We start from the raw sequence: 3,065 nt of genomic DNA, 5'->3' as shown, positions 1-3,065 counted from the left end.
CTGAATAAGACTTATTTTCACAACATATTGAAGTGAAGGGAGGTGTATGCACAATATGTTAGAGCTTCATATCGGCCTTGTCCGATACTTTTTTCATCCACTTTCTAAAATCTAAGGTTTATAGAATTAGTATGGAATTGAATGAAGCTTGTATAACACTAATATGATATTTTTATAACTACATTAGAGTTGATACATGATACATCTATGGTTATTTATTTCAAATTTCATTTGAATTTAAAATTAAAGTAAGCCTTACTAAATTAAAATATTTACATAAAATAGTTATTAAGGTTGAAAATGAAAATTTAATTAATTAATTAATTAATCATTGACATATTTAGATGCATATATTTTCAATGCTGTTATTATGATTGCTTAACTTTTACTCAAAACACAATATCTGGTTAATTTCTGAAACACAAAATCAAATGAAATGATTTATGAGATGAAGGGGTGATGAATATGATAGGTGATTAGAAAAGAATCAAAAGAAAGAGTGGTGGGACCAGCCGCACGTGGGGAAAGATAAGGCTGCTGCTCGTTTTCACCCCTCCGACAACTTCATTATCTTTTCAATTCCAAGCTTCTTTTTCTGCATTACACGCACAAACCTACCCCCGCTTTGTCTATTCCTATTTATTTATTTATTTTTCAAATGCCAAATGAATTAAGTTTTACCACAGTGGTGATTCTAGGTTCCAGCTTCTTTACATGTCGCAACTTAATCTTTAGGGAGATTTTGAGGGAAAACTTCCTACATGCAGTGGCGGAGTCGGGGTCAATATAAAGGGGTATCCCGAACAAATGGGTTCGGTTTCTCGGTTTTTCAATTTTCCAAACTCAGTTTCGGGTTTAAACTCAAACTCATTCAAAGGTTTAACTTGTTGAGAATTGAGAATCTTGTCTTGCTTATATAACAGATGTATAGGGGCTATGTTTCATTTTATGGCCGATGTGGGTCAATTTTAGAATTATAAGAAATAACAAAGAAGTTGAAGGGATATAGGATAGAAACTGATAAACAAAAAAAAAATTAACATATGTCAAGCCCAAGATTCAAACTTACAACCTCTGGAAAAATACCATATCGTCATAACCAACTGAACAAACTAGAGATTTTGTTATTTTTTCACAAAACACATTTATATTAAGGAAAACAAAATAAACAAAATTTTTCGGGAAAATTTATACTACTAAAATTTTTTTGAGGGGCATCCCGGGATACCCTGGGATCCAATGTAGATCCGCCAGTGCCTACATGGGACATATTTGCAAGAGGCTTTTCAAAAGGCGGCGAGGATCAAATCCCTAACCTCAAACTCATGTGCGTATCAAACCCTCAAATTCATATGTGTATTAAACTCATTGTATCAATTCATCTAGGTTGGACATCACTTGTCAATATTCATTTCTTTTACTTATATATATATATATATATATATATATATATATATATATATATATATATATATATATATATATTAGGAAAATTAGCTAAACTAATTAATTATTTAAGCCTTCTTTATGAAAATAATTATTTTTTTATAATATTTTGTGATACAACCATGCAGTTTGGAAAATAGTATTTTGGACCCATTTAAAATCGGGTTACCCAATATCACATCATTAACGTGACCTGCTAACATGGTCTTATATATAATTTATATATAGACTAAACTGCAAAATTAGTGTAACATCCGGATTTTCAGGTATCTTATTTTATGTATTTATATTGAATTTTAGAGAGGGACTCAGCGAGTGGACGCTGAGACTCGCCGAGTGGGATCGCGCATGTTCTGGTCTGGTTTAATGAAGGACTCGGTGAGTCCATACGTGGACTCGACGAGTCCACGCTGTTTAATGAAACCCTAATTCTCAGGGCCTGAGCCTTATATAAGGACTCTTATAGCCACCATTTGCGGCTACCAGACCCTTGAGAGAAACCCTAAGAGTGCTTGAGCGTTTATGAGAGAGAAGAAGCCATTATTTGACCTTTGTGGGTTGGTGTTGCCAGAAGAAGTTGATTCCAACTTAGAGGAGGTCAATGAGGTTGCATACTTGTGGATTTCAAGCAGAGGGCATCATCTTTGAGGTAGCATATCGATCCTTTTTCTGTTTTGTTAGAGAATCCATGGATCTAGGGTTTTCTATACCCTTTATTTGGTTGATTTGTTGGGAATATGGTCCCTTATCATGTTTAGATATCAGATATGGATCCATAGTGGTTTAGAGAACTCATTCCATCTTGCTTTATGAGGAGTCATGGAAGAAATGGACTTAGGATGTTGTATATGGGGCTAAATCATCAAGTAGTGTCATTTGGACGTTGCATGAGTACCAAGTTCGAACCTCTGCGTGTTTATTGAGCTTGGGAAGGTTAGATCTATGGATTAGAGGAACAGATCTGACCTCAGAAGGTCATTTGAGTGTGAGCATGGAATGAACTCGCCGAGTCCATGAGCGGACTCGACGAGTCGAGTCGGGGTTGCCCCGCGATTTGTGACAGGTGTAACTCGTCGAGTGGAAGAATGACCTGACACGCCAAGAGAGTCTGAAAGGATTCAGAGGACCCGTATGGACTCGTCGATTCGCCGTTGTGCACTCGACGAGTCGGGTCAAAGTTTGACCGTTGACTTTCGTTAACTTTAGGGTTCTGGTCAAGACTAATTCAGGAGAGTTCAGGGTAGGGTAGAATGGCCTTCTACCCAGTTTGAAGAGATGAGATCATGAGAGAATTCTGATCATGATGTTATTTGAATAATAGGAAGAGGCTAAGTCGGGACGTTGAGCACGAGAGTTTATCCAACTTCGTTGAGGTAACTCTTCTCACTATACTGTACCGGGAAGGGTACCTATGTGTGACCGGAAGGTCTTATATGCTGTGAGATGTATGAGTTGTATGTTGTTATGTGATATGTATGTGTTATGTATGTTATGTATGTTATGGACCGGAAGGTCAAGAGGTTATGGACCGGAAGGTCAAGATGTTATGGACCAGAAGGTCAATACGGGTAGGACTGGAAGGTCTCCCGGAATTTGGGATGGAAGTCCCTGAGACACAT

The sequence above is a fragment of the Lactuca sativa genome, chromosome 4 (genome assembly GCF_002870075.4).
Source record: "Lactuca sativa cultivar Salinas chromosome 4, Lsat_Salinas_v11, whole genome shotgun sequence".
In the NCBI taxonomy this organism is placed as follows: domain Eukaryota; kingdom Viridiplantae; phylum Streptophyta; class Magnoliopsida; order Asterales; family Asteraceae; genus Lactuca; species Lactuca sativa.
This window is presented reverse-complemented; position numbering follows the sequence as displayed.